This window comes from Sarcophilus harrisii, chromosome 1 (assembly GCF_902635505.1).
Source record: "Sarcophilus harrisii chromosome 1, mSarHar1.11, whole genome shotgun sequence".
NCBI classification, from domain to species: domain Eukaryota; kingdom Metazoa; phylum Chordata; class Mammalia; order Dasyuromorphia; family Dasyuridae; genus Sarcophilus; species Sarcophilus harrisii.
The window spans coordinates 146,292,001-146,311,673 of NC_045426.1; the positions used below are offsets into that span (position 1 = coordinate 146,292,001).

The following is a 19,673-nucleotide window of genomic DNA, read 5'->3' on the forward strand; positions in this document are numbered from 1 at the left end:
GTTTTCTCTCCACTCAGGGTTCGTTTTTCCCATCTTTCCTTCTCCGCCCCTTTATTCCCCCCTCCCCCTTCTCTCCCCACTGTTCTGGGCGGGTGAGGGAGGAGGGGCTCCTTGGGGAGCGGCAGGGAATTCCCCCTTCCACCGAACGTTCCCGATTGTTCACCATCATCACGTCAGCAGCAGGGGGTAATCCCCGGCTCCAGCTGCTTCTGACGTCACCGCGCGGAGCCACCGCCCCCCGCGCGCCCCTGCCTCGGGGTCCGCCTTCGAAGCCCCGCCCCCGCCGCCCCGCCTTCCTTCCGCTTCCTCCAGTCACCCGCTGAGGAGGGAGGAGCCTCTCGGAGACTTCGGCGTCGACGGTTGCTTAGGCCCGAACGTTCTCTTTCGAATCGGCTCTTTCCCGCTGCCCCGCCCACTTCGTTCCCTCCTTCGGCTCCTTCCACACCCTTTCTCCCACCTCCTCTTTCCTTCCTCGCCCCGCCCCCCCCTCTCTTTCCCCCTTCGCCTTCGCAACCACACTCGTTTCCTCCCTACATCGCCACCTTCCGCGATCTCGCGAGACTTGGCGCAGAACATTGCGGATCGGGCCGGCGCCATTTTGGGACTGAGTCTGGCTGTGGGGGGAGGGAAAAGCGGCAAAAGGGGATTATTCAAAGTACCGAAAACCTCCTCCCGGGACCGAGCGCAGCGACACCCCCGGGCCAGGGGCACCTCCGGTGGGGCGGAAGGTAACGGCTCCCTTCCCCCTCCTCGACGGGTCCCCTGGGGAGGGGGGGGGTGACCGTCGGGGCTGGGGTTGCGTTGGAGGGGGGGTTGTCGGGAGCGAAGCTGGCGGCGGCGGCGGCGGCGGGCGGGGAGGTGCGAGGTTGTCTGAGGAGGGAGAGGAGGAGGGGAGCTCGAGGGGGCGGGGGCGACGACGAAGGCCCCTGGTGGGACCAGCTCTCGCTTCCCGTTGGGGTGGCGCTGGTGGCTGCTCCGGCGTCGTCGCCCGGGGGGCTGGGCTGGTTTTGGGCCAGAGAGGGAGGTAGGTCCGACGGCCTCCTCTCGCTTGGGGTCGCCCCTCCCCATCCCGCTTCCTAACCCCTGGCTCACGGCGTCCGTGTCCAGGGTCCTCCTCCCTCTCCCGGCCCATCTCGCTCCCTCCCCGGAGCCGGACCGGGACCGGTTCTTTTCGTCCCGCGGCGGGGGAGACAAGCTGCCCTCTCGGGAGGGAGGGAGACACCGGCCCTGGAGGTTGGAGAGAAGGACTTCCCTTCCCCCAGCGCAGATGGAAGTCTTCTTTTCCGAGCTAATCCCGAGAAAGGAGAACTCGCACCTTCAGTTTGGGAGGGGGAAGTTTTCCCTTTGGGAAAGCTTCCTTTTTTTTTTTTACCCCCCCCTGCTCCCGCCTTCATTTAAGCCCCATCTCCCCTCTTCCCACACTTGTCTGATCGAAGAATGACCCTCCCGCCCCCTTCTTTTTAAACGTTCCCATGGAGGCTTAGTATTTTTGTCCCTCCTGTGTGACCGACGGGAGTAACATCTAGAGCTAACCCCGCGGCGTCAACACCTGTGTCTGCCCGAGCTGTGTGGATGGGACCAAGGTATTCTGAAAATAAGAACTGTCGTACTTTGAGAGGCATCTCGGGTCTTTTCTGAGAGGAGAAGATTCCGGATGTGTAGTTCTATGTAATCTACCGTTCCCTCCTCTCTTATCACTCCTCTTCCTCCCTTCCCCTCAGAGTCAAGAGTTTTTATTAGTAAATACAGTATCCTTGGGCAGTCACTTCTTTGTGCTGGTTAGTTTTTCGTCTGCAGTTTTTTGATCTTTAGTTTCTTTTTAGCCCTAGCCCACTAGTCGTTCTTTACTAGCTTGTGTAGAGTTGTTTTTGAAACTTTCACAGGTGATTTAAAGCACAAAGACGTAATAACTTTTTTCCCCTCTCTAGGTTATTTGTGTAAAAAAAACTAAAAAAACCTTGGATATTTGGAGTGGCCATTATTTGGAATTATGATGACTGGATATTTTTGACCCAGAAGTTTATTAAGACTGGCAAGAAACAACTTGGAAGTGAATTGACATCAGTGAACAATTTCACTGCTCCACCGCAGCAATACAGGCACTTCTTCAGTATTTTGGTTCAGAACAAATCGTTTTAAGGGTTAAAGTAGTTCAGCTGGCAGAATTTTGCTGATTCTTTTTTTTTTTTTTTAGTTAATGTTCTTAAGCCAGAGCTGTAAGATATGTTTGATCTGTGTACTGAATAGTTTAAACATTTTCAAAATTGTTTAAACATTGATGAAGTTTCATGGCAGATATTTTTACCTTTACTATAAATTTTAGGTATTTTGAAGTCCACCTTTCTCACTTTGCCATGCATCCTCTTTTCTAAATGAAGAGATAATAGAATCCAGAGGTTTTTTCTTCTTTTATTTAAGTGTAAATATATTTTCTAAAATGTTGCCTTTAACCAGCAATATGGTGGTATTGAGATAGCTGTTGTCTCTCTCTATATGCTGATGCTTAGGAATGCTCTTCACTTCAGATGTGAAATCTGCTTTTTGTTTTTTGCTTTTTGTGTTATAAAACGGATATTTCATCTGGAGTGGATGCTTATGACAGTGACATGTACACCAGATAATAAAGAAGAAAGGTTTCAGAAGATTTCACAATCTTAAATCCAAGACTAATTCTGGAAATAGCCATATGAATAATTTAAAACAAAAGGATGGGTAGCTGACTTGAAGTAGCTCTATGTCAAATAGCCACAAGTCAGGTACCTTCAAGGAACTTGGATATTATTTCAAAGGATACAAAATAAAAACACAAACTGGAAAAAGTGAAGATTCCACTTCCAGAGAGAAAATTGACACCTTCCTGTGCAGTCCTGTTGGATTTTGTAAGTATTATGTGGTGTGTTAAAAATTAACATTTCTTTGAGTAAACTGTGATTTTAGTAATCTTGTGTTGCTAGACTTGTAGTTTCTTGCATTTTTGCTTGTCTTCATTTCCAATACTATTCTCTATAAACTAATAACAAAACTTATCTACTTATATCAAGATTCATTTCCCCATCTCCATCAAAAAATGAAGGAAATTTCTGTTAAGAGGAGACAGATTTATAAAAAAGAACTTGTGAATTGTAAATATTTTGGCGTTCAGTCTATGTGGTTAATGCATATCTTTTGGTTTTATGAAATGTTTTCCACCAGTCCATTTGTGAAACTTTCTTAATATCCCATATTCTAAAATATGGGAAATTGGATATATCTCTTGCAGCTCAAATTTAGTTAGGCCTCAAACATAAGTCTGTGTGTCTTTTTACTTATAATTAAGGCTAAATGTTAACTTAAGATCAATAAGGTTATTTTTAATAAGTTTTAGCTTAATGAATCTAATAATTTAAACATGTGAATTATTTTTTGCTTACAGTTAAATATGTGAAATAGTCATTATATTTATTTTAGAAGGAGTATAGATTTCTCTGCATGTTTAGTTTAGAACAACTAAGGACCATTTTTCAAAAACCTGTATTGATTTTTAGAAAAGATATTAGAGTATTGTTTTCCTCTAGAGTTTATGCTGACAACCTTTGAAACAATATCCCACATCCCATCCCTTTTTTAAAGTTGAAGTTTAGTTGTAAAAAGAATGAGCCCTTTGTTGGTAGTGGGAGAAAATTCAGCTATATATATATATATATATGATTGAATAGAGCGAATAAATGTGTCACTAAATTGGTATCTGTCCTTCAGAGAATAGATAGAATGATACCAGTAGCCTTAGAGGCCTGACTGTTTCTTGAAGTTTTAAAAGTCCTAATACACAAGTTTTTGTAATGATTTTGTTTTCTTCCTTTAAGTCCACATTTTAATGGGCAGATTCTCATATCATGTAATTTTAATTTAGTTTTATTTTGTTAAATTTCCTTTAAAAAGACAATTAACTAATTTTGAATTATTATTGCAACATGTTAATTATGACAAGGAAAATGTCTTTCCAGATTTTCCCAAATATTTATCTTTACCTGTTTTTATTTTTGATTAATTACTTCCCCTCCCCCCCAGAAAATTAGAATCCAGAAGAATTTTTAGTTATTCAAAGATCAAAAAGGGATTATTTACCAGTTTCTTGCATTCAGAATAGAAATCTTAAACTTTTTCCCTCAAGTTTTTTTTCCTAAAAGTTTTATTGATACCTTTTGTTTTTTTCTGTCAGTCAATCCTAGGTATACCCTTTTTCCCTATACCCCATGATTGATCCTTTCCTTTTAATATAGAAAACCACTTAAGCAAAACCAGTTTTCCTAGGAAAGGAACCTACCTCTGAATGCAACAATGTACACCCCTCTAAGAAAGGAGGGTGATGCATTAGAAACTTGAATTTTCTTCCTCCTCTGCCAGCATCCTTAGGTAATGTCTTTTCTTTCTAGAAGTAATGTTTATCCTCTTTACAATGTTTGATCTTCAGCTTATTGTTGGAGAGTGCTTTTTCCTTTTCAAGCCAACAACATTTTTAATGAGGTTATTGCCTCTTGGATTCTGGCATTTAGTTTAGTGCATGTGTTTATTTTCTAATCTTTTATCATTAAGATTTATGTCTACTTTATGATAGTGTAAATGATTTTAGGTAGGAAATTGGATTTCTTCTGAAGAAGTGAGGTGTTTTTTTTTTTTTTTTTTTTGTAGTTTATTTTTTGATGCTTCCTTTGTTCTCTGGATTCCTTTAAGCAAAGATTAATGCCCAATAAATGTCAGGGGATAGTGTAAAGAGTGTTCTTTGTCTGCTATAAGTGGAATTCATGGCTTTTTAAAGTTTAAAGTTTGAAATTTTGTGATCTAATAGAATAGCCTCCTGGGAAGAGAACTAGGAAAGAGCAGTTCTGGAAGACTAGGGAGGAGAGTATTCAGAAGGGAAGGAGTAAGTCAACTATGGCTAAAGGTGTTGGAAAGTCAAGGAAGAATGAGGACTAATCAAAAGGGGTTGGATATAGCAATTAAGAAGTCCTTGGCATCCTTTGAATTTAGGTATAGTGATGGACTTGAGAAAACAGATGATTATCAAGTTTGAGGAAGTGGAGGTAGCTAAGGTAAGTTTTTCTTTGTAAAAGTTTTAGCAGTAAAAGAGAGGACAGAGATGATTTAAGCTTGAGAAGATGGCAAAGTGAAGGCTAGTTTATTTCATTTTATGTTTCATTCTGCAGAGCTGTGAATGTAACCTGGGAAGGAACTAACAGAGAAGCTGGAATTTACTGGATTGGATTAATCCGCTTTGTTAAAAGGGCTACTTTACCCTCTTATACTGGAACGAATTTAGTAGGAGGGAGAGTTGATGGGAGCTCATTAGAAAGTTTCTACCTGATGTTTAGGGGAATTTAAAACTTTCAATGTTGTTTCCCCTCAGTTAAGGACCTTTGATTTTTTTTTTTTTTTTTTTTATGTCACAAATGAAGGCATTGGTAATATGCCTATTATATGTATAGATTAGACAGAGAGGAGAGATAGCTTAAGAATTTGGATGAGTGGATTCAAAAAGATCTCAAATGATTAGAATATTGGGATAAATCTAGTAAGATGAAATTTGGAGAAAGAGTTTAAATGTTTAATGCAATGCCTAAGGAGGTAATTGAGTGTTGTTCTTATTTTTGGAGGTCTTCTGTGTCTCTTGACTGTATTACTTGTTGAAAATAGTTTCCACCAGAATCTCCTAGAATATTGGTTCCTTCAGGATTTCCAATTCTTTCATTTCTTTTGTAGTAAGTAGTTGGTTGGTTAGAATTATTTTTTTGAGGTCAGAGTTTGTGCTCTCCCCCAGCCCCCCTCCAATGTTGTAAAGGAGAAAGGAGACCAGTGAGGAGACTTCTTGCTATACACATTGGCAACTGCCAATCCATATTGAAATATATGAATCCTAGTTGTTTGGTTCAAGAACTTTGATAGTATGTATTTAAGGAAGACTTGAACCTAGGTTTCCAGATTCCTAGGTCATTCTTCTATTTGCTGACTTCCCTGGAACTTTAATCCTTGAGTGTTGTAGAAGTTCAGCCAAATCCATCCACTTAAATTTATCATGATTAAGTTTTTAAGTTTTGTGTATGTTTACAATCAGCTTTTAATTTGGTTCAGAATTGGAAACCTGAGGTTCCATAAGCATAGTAAATTGCTTGTGGTCCACTAATAAATATACTCTGACATTTATTTTTCTCTTTTCCCTAAATTTCTTATTCTATTCTTTTTCTTTGCCCATAAACCTAATGACACCTCTTTGGAGAATTGCTTTTTAAATGGGCTGTTGGCCGTTTTATTTACCCTGAATCATGGGTCACTGATGTAGAACTGAAAGATATCTTAGAGAGGTCAAGGTAATTCTTTACCCTCATTTTTGTTGTTGCTCAGTCATTTCAGTTATGACAGATTTATCATCACCCATTTGGGCTTTTCTTGGCAAAGATACAGGAGTGCCATTTCCTTTTTCATTTCATTTTACAGATGAGGAACTGAGGCAAATATTGTTAAGTGACTTGCTCAGGGTCACACAACTACTATGTCTGAGGTCAGATTTAAATTCTGTTTAGCATTCTCTCCACTGTGCCAATTAGCTGCCCTTATTTTACAGATTAAATAGATGTGAAGTGACTTGTCCAGTGTAACATAGGTAGGTAAGCAGCAGAGCCAGGATTAAAACTCCGGTATTGTGAATATAGATTTATTGTTCTTTTCATCACAGTTACTTCCAGCACCAAAGGGAGAAGGAAAAAGGGAAATTTTATCCCTTGTATTTTGATATGTTTACAACCATTTTTAGGGGGAAGAGGATCAAGCCAGAAAGGAAAATTAGAGTTTTTTTTGGAGGCTATTTTTCCATTTCTTTTTTCACAGATGGAGGGTTGAATATAGAATTATTAGATTTCTGTTCTCTTTTTATCTTGGAGAACTGACTTTACTGTTTGGCAAATGTGTGTTATAGGTTATAACATAAAATTGGGGGTAGTAAGGTATAAGGTAAAATGTAAAAGAATTAAGGAGGTACCCAGAAGGAAGAAAAGGGTTTGAGAATATACATCTTAAAAGAATAAAAGGCAGAGGAGTTGCTTAATCAGTATTATCTGGTACTATAATGCCTTTTTTTCTGTCTCAATTTTCCATAAACATTAAAACGTATACAAGGCACTATGCTAGAAATTGGGGATATAGAGATGGGGGAAAAAAGTTGACAGCGCCTTTATTTAAAGATGCTTAAATTATTTTGGAGAGAGAGAGGAAAAGAAAATGACATGCACACAGATAAAATATAATAACACAAAATAGAATGTCATGGGAGAAAGGTGAGCTCCAAATCAAGAGTGATAGAAAGTTGTGAAAATGGGGAATTTTTCACTTTGGGGATCAGCAGACTGGAATTGGAATCATAGGACCTGGGTTCAGTACTGGTCCTCCTCTGAAGGATTTGGGTAGATAAGCTTTGAAGTCCCTCCTTAGATATCCCTACATATAGATCCTTTGTATGATCTCATGGTAAATGTTTTCCTTTTTAACTGTTTAATGTTATGCTTTGAAGGTGGGTCATCATCTAGTGGAAAGAGCAGTGGTCTGGATTTCTACAAGATTTGTGTTCTGTTCAGGCTTTGTCACAATTCAGCTTTATGACATGAAATGTGTTGCTTTAACCGCTTTTGGTCCCTTAGAGAGAGCCTAAAGCTGTTGTTCTTAACTTTTATTTTCTTTTAACGTCTAGACCTCTGGCATTTTGATGAAGTTGTGGACTACTTCTCATAATTTTTTTTTTTTTTTTTTAAAGACATAAGCTTAGCTTACAAAGGAAACCAAGGGCTACCTGTGAAATCTATCCACAAACTAATTATGTACCCCAGTTATCAACCTCAAGCATAAGCATCTCTGTCCATGTCAAGGCTAGACAAGGTATTAATTAAAACCCTATATATGTTGTATAGTAAGGGCAGGTTAAACTTACCTTTTGGTTTACTTTTTAAAGTGATGCTTCTCTCTGATAGTCTGATTTTTTTTTTTTTTTTTTTTTGCTAAGAAAGTTAATACTCCCCATCAGTCTAAATTAATAACTTTTATTGAGCTTTTGTTCTTCGCTTTTTCCAACACATTTTGCTAATAACTTTTATATATAGAATTTTCACTCTAGCTTCTTGGATCCAAATTATCTTTTTGGTTACTTTGGGTTGCTCTCCTTTATAATTTTCTGAATTTGTCTTTTAATCAGATTTTTCTTTGTTGAAGGTTCTTTGTTCATTTAAAAAGACTTTAGAAACATAATCTTAGCAAAAGTACAACTTTTTTCCCAATCCCTGTTCAAATAATACTTTACCCTAGAGTGTATTTCCTTTGAAAAGCTCAATTAGAACAACCCGTCTAAGCAGGTTTTCATCCTCTTTTCCTAGGAACTAGGAATGAGAGCAAATGAATGAATTCAATTCTGTCCTCTTGAGACTGTTCCTTCCTTTTCCCACTCCTGCCAGTCCACAAATGCAGTGTTTAATGAATGATTATTTACAAAATGGATTAATTCATGTTCATGACTTTGTGTGAAGTGTTTAATATAAAAAAAGTAAGACTATTAAAAATATCCATAAAGAAATGTGTTCTTTACTATGAATTTGGAAAGAGCTGCCTCTAATTTGTCCAGGAGTAAAAATTTGCACTTTTTGATATCATTGCATTGAACCATTGCAACTTCATTATTGTGCATCGTTCATATGATTTGATTTCATGTTCAGAAATTTCTTATCTTTGTGACCCCGTCATTGAATGTGGCTTCTCTCCTTCATGGAGAAAATGTTTTTATGTATCCTGAAGGTTTATTAATGCAAAACAAATTCCATTAACCTTCAACAAAGAAAAATCTGATTAAAAGACAAATTCAGAAAATTATAAAGGAGAGCAACCCAAAGTAACCAAAAAGATAATTTGGATCCAAGAAGCTAGAGTGAAAATTCTATATATAAAAGTTATTAGCAAAATGTGTTGGAAAAAGCGCAGAACAAAAGCTCAATAAAATAGTAAATACTATTTAAAGTGAGTTTTCTTGGAGTGTCATTGCCAGTATTTATTTCGATCTTCATAATTGATTCAGTAGTAGACTGTAATATGGTAATTATATAGAAATTGTTGCAAAGGAAGAAAAGGAGGAAGGGAAACTGCATTTATTAGTCACTTACTGTATACTAGGCTTAGTGCAAAGTATTTTACAAATTTACACATTATTACAGTTTGCTAAAATACACTGAACCACCGATCAAAAAACACTGCTCTCCTTTCTAAGGCCGTGGACAAGTTTTATTGTTGGCAATTTGTATTTTTCTGAGTTAATTTGTCTTATTTTAAAAATTGAAACATTAGGGCAGCTAGTTGGCGCAGTGGATAGAGCACTAGCCCTGAAGTTGTCAGGAGGACCCGAGTTCAAAATTGGCCTCAGACACTTAACATTTGCTAGCTGTGTGACCCTGGGCAAGTCTCTTAACCCCAATTGCCTCAGGAAAAAAAAAAGAAGCATTTTTGGTTTTTCTTGTTTTCCTAAAAGTTTTCAATGGAATGGAAAAAGAAATGTGAGGGGAAACTTTTTTTTTTTAATTTGTAAAATATAGCATAGAAGGAAAGTAATTTATATGTGTGTGTGTGTGTGTGTATGTATGTATGTATAATATATTCTCTAGGTATCACTAGTGCTAAATCTAGAGCCCATGTTGTTAAGGGGTTTCTCTGAAACAGTATACTATTTTAATATCAGATAATGTGGCTTAAGAGTATAGATTAGGAAAAAAACATTAGCCCTTAAACCTATATTCCTAAGGATCATAGTTTGAGACCTAGAAGTTACTGTAGAGGTCGTTTAGTCCAGCCCCTTTGTTTTATAGTGTCTTTCCCTTTTTCTTACTCTCTCTCTATGTATACATTTGAGTGTGTGTGTTCTTTTTGACTAGTTCCAGTCTCTTCATTTTATAGAGTGTCATCCTCTCTCAAATGATTTCTTTTTGAGGATGAGGGAATTGTGGGAGACCTAAAGGAAGGTAGGGTAAAAAAGAGGTGACTATTAGTTTTTCTTAGGCATACTTAATTGGCTTAAGAAAATTTAATGACTGCTGGACACCTGAGGCAAACAACGTTTTTTTCTTCTGCCTTTCACTTAATTTGAATTTCAGTAAATCTATCTCAATAAATAGATTTGTGATGTACTAGAAAGAAAGTACTAGATTTGGAATAGGAGGATCTAGATTGGAATTACCTGGCTCTTCTGAAAGTACTTTATTTTACAGCAGAGGAAGCAAGACCAAAAAGAAATTATTTGCTCAATTGATATCAGCAATTCTGAGAGAAATTTAGCGATATTCTCCCCATCTGAGAAATGAAGAAAATAAGTCCCAAAAGGATGAATAAAAGCCCTAAGAAAATCTCATAGCTAGGAAGCACTAGAATTTGTAAGACTTTTAAATGATCTTTCCATCATACCAAGAAATCTCTTGTGTTCATACTACAAATAAGTATTTTTTTAAAGACTTTAAAAATTCTGTTTTCCTGTATTTAGTGAACAAGAAGTAAAAATTCCATCATAATGAACTCTATAGAATTCTTCACTCAAATCAAATAAATATTTCTCTACCTCTTCTAGACTCCTGTGTCATTCTTTGTTTTTTTTTTTTTTTTTTTTTTTTTTTTTGGTGAAGTGCATACAGGTGGGTTTTTCTAGATAGTCTTAACATTTTAGAAATCCTACATAACATGGTTAACATATAAAGGTTAGTGGTAGTTCTCTCCCATAATCACCAGTCTTTTAAAGGGATGTAATTAGGAACTGTAAACTATTCTTTTTCTAAGCCATAAATGTCAAATAGAAAAGTTTTCTGAATGTGCTATTAAGAGATGGTCTTAAAAATGTGTGAACCTACAGAAAAATCCAACTAAATCTCATTGTTAAAAAATGTCTTATCAGCAAACATTTAGCCCTTTAAGGTAGCTTAAATAGTGTATAATAAGGAAAGGAAGTTCAACAATAAGAATATATTTTGGGGATTGGAAGAAGAGCCGTTTTATGCCTAAAAAATGGATTTTTGGTATTCAGTCCTTTCTCTAAAAATGATTGTCACACATGTCACTGTGACCTTGAGAGAAAACAGTTTACTAAGAAGTGGAAAGTACAAAAAGACATTTTTCTAGGACTTGTACAAGGAGTTTGTAATTATTCAAAAATCAAAAAGATTTTTTTTTTTTAAGTGACCTACATGAAATTTAGGGGTCCCAGTGATTCAGGCTGAAGCAGCTCTTGCTAAGTTGCTTGACTGCTGCCTCAACGCTATTAGGGGCTGTTTTTTTCTCTTTTTCTTTTCTTTTCTTTAATTTTCTTTCCTTTCCTCTCCCTCTCCCTCTCCCTCTCCCTCTTCCTTTCCCTCTCCCTCTTCCTCTCCCTCTTCCTCTCTCTCTTTTCTCTTTTTATTTTTAGCGTTGAATAATTCTTATCCAGTCTTCTTCCTTTAAATATCTTTTTTAAGCATCTTCTGCTTTATGATGTTTGTCACTTCACTATTCTGGCCCTCTTTATTTGTGAAATGAGAAGGTTGGACTGTGTATGACTTCATTTTTCAGCTTTAAATTTGAGTTATTTACAGAATTTTTCTACTCCTCAAGAAGTGAATTTTTATTCCTGGGCATAGGTTGGGGTATATACTTTAGGAGAAGAAACTGCCCTACTATTCAAGGGGGTGCATTGACACATAAAAGGTTAAGAACCCTTGCTCTAGTCTGACACTCCAAATGTCACTCTCCTGTTTGTTCTCTGTTCAATTTTATTTCGGTCTCTGGGAGCAGCCTTCGTTTCAGTTCAGTAGTCACCACATGAGTAGCTAGGGGTTGAAGTCCAAATCCTTTATTATCTCCTTCAAAGTCCTGTCTCCTTTGCTGGGGCCCGGTTAGCTTTCTTAGAGGACTATCTCTCTCCTTGGTTCCAAGAGCTTGAGCTCCTGCTGCCAGTCCTTTGCCTCTGCCAACTTCTCCGAATTTCTCTGAATCTCCCTGGCTGAGGCTTCTAGCTTATATGCTCCACACTGAGTACAAACCAATCATTATATAACTAAGTAGCCATTATTTGTTGTAGGATTAAATCAATGCTAAACTAGATTTAACTATTGTCTCCTCAATTCCACTTAATACCTTGTTTCAAGTTCTGGCCCATAACAACTCTCCAAAACCAAAACAAAAGAATCATCATGTCTAACTTGTCACTAAAGATTCATGATCAAAATAAAGACTATATTTGCAAGGAAATAATTTTAGCTCATAAATCAAGGTTATTTTATATTGATATAGATGTATTTTTAAAATTATGTATAGATTGAGATCGCATTTGACAAATAACATAACCTGTTTTCTCTTTCATTTTTTTATTTCTTACCTTCCAGCATTGGGGCAAAATTGAAGAGTATTAAAGAGTTGCTCTGAAATTGTTCCAAGAAAAGCCTGAAAATTTTTCATTGGAAAACATCTTTAGTGTAATGTAATTCAGTGTAAAATTTAGTTTGGTGCATAAATGTTACCTTTAGAGCATTTTTTCCTTACGATGAGGCCCTTTTCTATCTATACTTTTTGAATGAAGGTATATAGAGAAAATGGAGATGACTTGCAAGCTATATATCTAGTCCTAATATCTCTTGAATTCCAATCCTGCATCAATCACCTTTTTACTGAACATCTTCACTTAAATGTGCCACTGGCATCTTTAACTCAACTTTAAAAAAAAAATTGTCCCCTCTACCCACATTTGGCATTCCTCCAAACTTTTCCATTTATGTTGACACCAGTGTACTTTTACTTAGATTTTAAATATTGAAATTAAGACTCATTTTGCCTTACCCTTCAGTCACTAAATCTTAAAAACTCTTTTATCTCTAAACAAATATGTTTTTCATCTATTCCATTCTCTCTTTTCTCATGGCTACCACTTCATTTAGTGGAGGTCTTAATCACTTAAAATATTTTTTAATCACTCAAAATCTGTCTTCTCCCTTTCCCATCTCCTATATTGAGAACAAAACTCATTACAAACTTTTAATCATTCAAAATAAAATTTTACATTGGCTATATCAAAAAAAATTAACTAATTTTGCATTGTGTCCTTTACCTTTGATCTCTGTCACCAAGTGGGTAGCATATTTCATCATTTTTCCTTTGCAATCATGATTGGTCATTATACTGATAAGAAACAGCATGATACAATTCCATCACATTTATATGCCATAAGTTGTTCATTCTCCAGTTTATGAATTATCACCTTCAATTTCCTTTTCTTTGCCATCTTGAGAGAGCTGTAAATATTTTGTTTACCTTTTGAATTTATTTTACTTAGGACTAATCATCCTTCATATTCCCCTTATCCCCTTTTCCTATTATTGCTCTGTTGAGTGAAATGTTTCTTTCTCTAAATGTGTATATGTATGCCTTCATGTTGTATGTATGTGTGTGTGTGTGTATGTATTCTTTGTGGCTAGTTCAAATAAGAGTGAGGTTCAAGTTTTAGTCACATCCCCATCCTTATTTGTAGAGTCTGCTTGCATGTAATAGTTATGTGCAATAATTTCCCCAGACTTTCCTTTCCCTCTCCTTCCTCCTAGTGTGTTTTCTTCTTCCCTTGTCTTTCTAGTCTTAATATCATCAAGACATAATTCCTCCTGGGCCTTGTCTAATTGCATTCTATGACTTCGAATGATGGAGTTCCCAGGAGACACCGTATCTCTGTATAATTGAATGTAAGCATTTTATCTTTGTTTAGTCCTTCAGTATTACTCATTCATGTTTACCTTTTTATGTATCTTTTCATTTCTGTTTTCAAGTTTCTATCTAACTGATCCTTTCATCAAGAATGCTTGGAAGTTCTCTTTTAAACTTCCACTTCACACCCCTCCTCTTCATATAGCATTATATTCACTTTGCTTAGATAAGTTATTCTTTGCTGTAAGTTCATATCCTTTGTCTTTTGAAATATCACTTTCTAACTTCTTCACTCCTTTGTGGTAGTGACTGCTAAGTCATGGGTGATCCTGATTGTAGGTCATCAATATTTGAATTTCTTCTTTTTGGGTGCTTGTAGTAATCCTAACTCTAAATAGATCTGTCTTGTCTGTCTATCTATATTATTATTATTTTTTGATTTGGATTTTCCTTTGGATGATCGTGGGAGTTTTCATTTGGCAGTTTCTTTCAGGAAATGACTAGTGAATTCTTTATGGTTACTTTGCCCTCTGATTCTTGGATATCTGGATATTCAATATTCTTTTATTGAAATAACATGTTGATGTCCTTTCTGTTGGTCATGACATTCAAAGAGACCAATGATTCTTAAATTTTTTCTTCTCCATTTCTCAGCTCAGTTCTTTTTGCTGTGAGATACCTTACATTTTCTTATATTTTTCAGTCTTTGCTCTTGAATTTGTTTTAATATATTTTTTTGCTTTGTGGACTCATTAGTTCCTATTTAGTCCGTTTTGAATTTTTAGGGAGTTTGTTTCTTGGGAAAGGTTTTGTACCTCTTATACTAAGCTGTCGATTTCCTTAACAGTTTTTTCTTTGAGCTCATTAAGCTTATAAATTTTTTTTTTTATCTCTCTCTTCCTCTTCTCTCAACCCTCTTCCTCCATCTCTATCAAGAATTCTACTTTAAGTTTTTAATCTATACTGTGTTTTTCACTTAGATTTCAATTGTAGGTATTTTGGGATCACTCATCTGGGGTTTGTGTGTTGACCTGATTTGCCACTATAATAGCTTTGTATGGCTGTCTTTTTTTGGGGGGGAGGAGTTAACTTGTTTTTCCAACCTTCTTTCTGACTTTAAACTTTAGGATAGGGTTAGGCTCTGTTGTACTTCTGGAGGAAGGTCTGGACTAGTCTTGCTACTGCTTTCTTGAGAGATTTATTCAGTATTGTGTTATTTTAGGGACAGGCTGGGGACCTGAAAACTTTCAGTGTTTCCAAAATGGTCTGATTTAGGGGCAGAGTCTGTTATTGCTGCTTCACTGGACTGATTTTGAACAAGAATAGACTGCTGCAGGATTAAGCCTCAACACCCTGCTGGAAAGCTTACTATATTATTACTTTAGAATTCTAGAAATAGTCATCTCCTTTTAGTTTGGGATTTTTCTCCTTGTGCAAAAGGTGTGTGTGTGTGTGTGTGTGTGTGTGTGTGTGTGTGTGTGTGTGTGTTTAAGCCAGTTATTTTATTTTTTATAATACTTTCTCTCTATCTTTGGTTTTATTGAGATTTCCCCCTATAGTTTTGAAAATTTTATTCTTCAATTTTCTTAAATTACGCTTAACCAACCATAAGTGCCTGCAACATGTATAGATTTGTTTGGATATGATGATCAATATAGTCATCTTTTGATTTCTTTTTTGCTTTACTTTATTTTTGGCATTTCTTAGTTTTCAAATTGGGAAAATTGGGTTTGGCAAGAACTTTGCACTTGGCCATCCTCCTGAAAGTTAGATGGCTCTTGATTATAGTTGGCATTTTCTTGCCTCAATTATCATATGTCTGATCAGGTATAAACTATTTGTGTATTGGCATTCAGGATGGCTAGGTGGGGGGCAAAACTTGCTACTTGCAGATATATCCCCTTAACTTAGCACTTAACTTGAACTGCTTGACAAATCAAATTTTGGATGAGATGGGAGTCTTCAACACCCTTTTCTGATGAGATGAGGACCACCAGATCTTAACTATCTACCCTGTCTCAGCTTTCTGGAGTCTTCTTGAGCTCCAGATCCTACCAGCTCATCTGACCTACTTCTATAACTAAGTACCTCTGGACTTTGCCATCCAGACCTTGTCCTATGCTCAGTACCTGCACTTTCTTTTATAGGTTTTTTCCCTTAATTAGAGTGTGCTGTTGGAGATAAGGGGACGTCAGTTTTTTCTTCTTCTTTCCTCTGCTTTTAGCACATTAGTAATGCCCTTAAATACTTTTGAATATAAAGAAATTTGTAATTCAGTTTGTTTAAAGCAAATCTTTTAATTCATTAAAAACATTTTATATTTTAAAAACATTAAAACCATTTATTTAGAAGCAATAGGGAGCAAATATAGTTGATTGAGTGGGAGAGTCATGTAGTCATATTTGGCTTTAAGGAAAATTGCATTGGCGTCAATGTGTAGGATGGGGAGTGGTAAGAGATTTGGGGTAGGGATTCTAGTCAGGAGGTCTTTGCAGTAATCTAGGTAAAAAGTTATGAGGGCTTGAACTAAGGGAAGGGGACAGTAGTGAACCGATTGAGGAGTTGAGGATAATACTAACATTATGAACCTGAGAGGATGGTGGAGCCTTTGACTGAAGTTAATTCTTTTAAAAGAGGGGAGGGTTTAGAGTGAAAGATCCTTCAGATCTTCCTGACTGCAGACCCATCTGTTTGTCCACTGAACCATTCAGCTACTCCTGCATCAAATGATTCCCACCTACATTTTTACATTACCAAATTCAGCTACCATTTGTTTATATCAGAGCAATACTATCAAGATTATTCAGCCTCTTAATTTTCAACACCAAGGGTCTCATTAAGCAGAAGGGGGGAAAAATTTAACGTTTTATAGCCATTGTCTGTCACTAGTCTCCAGGACTAGAACCCAGATAAGCAGAACTATGTTAAAGAATTTATATCAGCTCTGAAATGGAGATCTAAGACACTTCCAACTATCCAAGTGTAACAGGGAAAGCAATTAATTTCTCTGTCAGCTTGACAAGTGTTTATTCTCTCTGTGGGAATATATATATGCTATTTTATAAAAAGAAATCAATGAAAAATAACAAAGTTAGTCATGAGCAAATGTCAGTTCTAGAATACAGCACCACTCACTCAAGTGCCTTCTCTTTCTTGAATCCTTTTTTATTTCACTAAAATGGAAGTACTCTTTAATTCCCTGAACATCACTCTATAGCTCTTAGGGCATCTTCTTCTTCTTCTTTTTTTATTACAACTTTTTTATTGACAGAACATATGCATGGGTAATTTTTTTACAACATTATCCCTTGCACTCACTTCTGTTCCGACTTTTCCCTTCCCTCCCTCCACCCCCCTTCCCCCAGGTGGCAGGCAGTTTTATACATGTAAAATATGTTATAGTTTATCCTAAATATACAATATATGTGTGCAGAACCGTACAGTTCTCTTGTTGCATAGGAAGAATTGGATTCAGAAGGTAAAAATAACCTGGGAAGAAAAACAAAAAATGTAAACAGATAACACTCATTTCCCAGTGTTACTTCTCTGGGTATAGCTGATTCTGTCAGAATACATCCTTCTCATACAGTATTGTTGTTGAAGTATATAGTGATTTCCTGGTTCTGCTCATTTCACTCAGCATCAGTTCATGTAAGTCTGTCCAAGACTCTCTCTATTCATCCTGCTGGTCATTTCTTACGGAACAATAATATTCCATAACATTAATATACCAGAATTTACCCAACCATTCTCCAATTGATGGGGCATAAAAATTCAAATGAAAGAAAATTTTTCTTGTAAGTAAATAGCCCAGTAATCCAATGTATATCATCATCTTAGGTAGAAAGGAAATAGTTCCACATTATTAGAAGTTTTTTGTTGTTATTGTTTGTCCTTTGTTCTCAAAGAAGATCTTTAGCTCAGGAAGGATGTTAAAACTTGCAGTTGAGTTGGATTTAATTGAAGGAGGGCTGTGCAAAGTCACCAGCCTGCCTTTCTCTTCCTGGACTATCTAGGTTCAGTGACAAGATGCAGATTAAGATAATTGGAGATGGCTCCCAATGCAGTGGGGATACCTTTTTAAGCTAAGATTTTACAGGTCTTTGTTTGAGACAACACCTATTCAGACTAGATAAAAAAATGAGGCAAAAAACACCACCACCACCACCAACACACACACACACACACACACACACAATAACGCAGGAAGGCTTGGGCTGGGGCCTATTTATTGTTGGTCAATAAATGGGATCCAACAAGATAGTAAGAGGCTAGATTTCTTTTTTTGTGAATCATGCATGTCAGCAACAAAAATTGGCAGAGCTATGCCAAAAGATTTAAATATATATTGATAAAATCCCATCAAGATTCAGCATCAGAATGTCGTCATCACTTCTTTCTTGGTGGGAAAAGAAGGAAGAAACATGAAAGGCTAAAGATGATCTTCAAAACCACCTAATTCCAACTGGATCATTTTAGAGATGAAGCAATTGAACTGAGAAGAGAGATCAAGTCCAGGATGAATCAGCTAGTTAGTAGAATTGGAGCCCAGCTCTACTGTTTTTGATTTTGTTCAGTCTTTCAATCGGGTTCAACTCTTCATGACCCAGTGTTTTATACTATCCATGGGAAGCTTTTTGGCAAAGATACCAAAGTGGTTTGCCATTTTCTTCTCAGGGAATTAAGACAAAACAGGTTAAGTGACTTGTTCACAAAGAGTGTTCTTTCTCTCACTTGATAAGTTACAGTGGTTCCCTATTATATCTAGGGGTCAAATACAAATTTTTTTTTTATATTCCTTTCAGACCCTAGTTCCACCTGACCTTTTCAGCCTCTTTGGATAACTGTTAAACATTTTACCTATCCTTTAGTAGCATTCTTGAGAATTGCCCTCATCCAATCAATAGTCAGGAGGGATTAAAGTTTACTGTTTCTAGAGTGACTTTAATAAATAAGCACTGGGAATACAGAGAAAGGAAACAGAAACAGCCACTGCTTTTAAAGGCATTTATATTCTGATAGAGGAGAAAAAAGGCAAATAAATGGTTATATACATTATACACATAGGGTAGATGGAAGTTATACTTAAAACTAGAAGGGCAGTAACAGTTGAGTAGACATGAAAATAGCCTCCCACAGAAGGTGAAATTGGAGTGGTCTTAAAAGAAGCCACAGATTCTCATAGATGTAGGTGAGGAGGAAAGTTTTTTTTAACCCTGTGTAAAGATAGGAAATGGAACATTATTTCTGGCTCCTCTTTCCAAACTGTTCTGATAACCGTGTAGAACTTTATAAAAAAGTAATTTCTTGGGGCAGTTAGGTGGTGCAGTGGGTAGAACACCAGGCCTGAAGTCAGGAAGACCTGAGTTCAAATGTGACTTCAGACACTTAACACTTCCTAGCCAAGTCACTTAACTCCAATTGCCTCAGGAAAAAAAAAAGTAATTTTTTGTGGTTAAGAAATTCAGAATTTTACCAAATGATCACCATTGATTTACTTGTCAGATTTGTGATTTTCTTCAGCAAAAATTAGGAGGATTGTTCCTGGCCTGATTTCCATATCAAAGATTCTAGATAATGTTGCCATATTGGTAATGTTGTGGAGAATTGGATATATTAGAAGATTTTTGTAGTGAAATTTTGTTTCTGATGTTTTCATCTTTTCCTACTTTATTTTTCCTCCTATGGGTGAATAATTTTTTGCAGTTGGAATTGGTTTACCTTGTAGGGATTTTTCCTTTTAACTTCTTGTACAATCGTTCTAATTGTACTCTAGAATTTGAGGACATTGTGTCTGGGTGACTTTAATCTGATGTTTATTTTTGAGGACTTTGAATTAGGTTGATTGTTGAAATCCTTAATTTTAATAGTCTCTAGGAAATTCTTTTGACAATTCCTTGGAAAATGGTTGTTAGACCCTTACTTTCTTTGTATTTTTCAGGTAATCTGATTAAAGATTGTTTCTTTGA

At 36.7% G+C, this 19,673-nt stretch overlaps 1 protein-coding gene across 2 annotated transcripts in view; it reads left to right on the forward strand.

The window, feature by feature from the left end:
- Positions 1–472: 472 nt before the first annotated feature.
- The window catches only part of GPBP1 (GC-rich promoter binding protein 1), a 96,240-nt gene continuing 77,039 nt past the window's right edge, over positions 473–19,673 (forward strand). For both annotated transcript variants that reach the window (XM_031965271.1, XM_031965265.1), the window contains exons 1-2: positions 473–728; positions 1,929–2,879. The gene's annotated coding sequence lies outside the window, so the exon portion shown is untranslated. The remainder of the gene's footprint in view (positions 729–1,928; positions 2,880–19,673) is intronic.